At 39.8% G+C, this 616-nt stretch overlaps 1 non-coding gene across 1 annotated transcript; it reads left to right on the plus strand.

The window, feature by feature from the left end:
- Positions 1-271: 271 nt before the first annotated feature.
- Positions 272-401, plus strand: LOC149287999 (small nucleolar RNA SNORA35). Its single transcript, XR_016277433.1, has one exon. It is a non-coding gene; the product is annotated as a small nucleolar RNA SNORA35 (small nucleolar RNA).
- The last annotated feature ends 215 nt before the right edge of the window (positions 402-616 follow it).

A 616-nucleotide genomic window follows, 5' to 3' on the forward strand; every position in this document is an offset into this window, starting at 1 on the left:
TTTTTTTTTTAAATCCCCCCCTACAGCAAAGAAGCAGAATCCCCAAAAGAGATGCAGGGGGCAAAGAAAGGACACTACATTTTACTGTCCAGATTGCCCTGGAAAACCTGCACTCTGTGTGGGTGACTGCTTCAAGCTGTATCACACAGTTTCCCATTTTTAATTTTTGTTTGTTCCTGCTCCATTTTTGTATTTTTTTTTATTTTATTTTTTTTTTGTTATTTACAGTTTTTTAGCTTTTATTTGCTCCTCCATTTTTAAGCGTTTTTATTTGCACTGTCAAGTGAAGCCTGTGTCCATTCCGTGGCATGAGGGACCACTTAAGGTGCTAGATCAAATCCCTTCTTGGAGATAGGCCAGGCTTTCTTGTAACCTGTCCCTACTGATAGTTGGGTACAAGCATTTTTCTTTACCCAGATGTAAAATTCCTACTGAATTTGAATTGCTCATGTTCCAAATGTGGCCCTTTTGCCCCCAAACAATCTGACAAACCCATGCATGTGGGGTATCAGTGTACTCAGGAGATGTTGCTGAACACATATCGGGGTGTTGTGTGACAGCAACATATACCAGGAGCTGTAATTTCACACCTGAAGTACAAAGTATGTGAAAAAAA

Source organism: Sceloporus occidentalis, unplaced genomic scaffold, assembly GCF_023333645.1.
Source record: "Sceloporus occidentalis isolate IW3139 unplaced genomic scaffold, rSceOcc1.0.p SCAF_55, whole genome shotgun sequence".
Taxonomy (NCBI): Eukaryota; Metazoa; Chordata; class Lepidosauria; order Squamata; family Phrynosomatidae; genus Sceloporus; species Sceloporus occidentalis.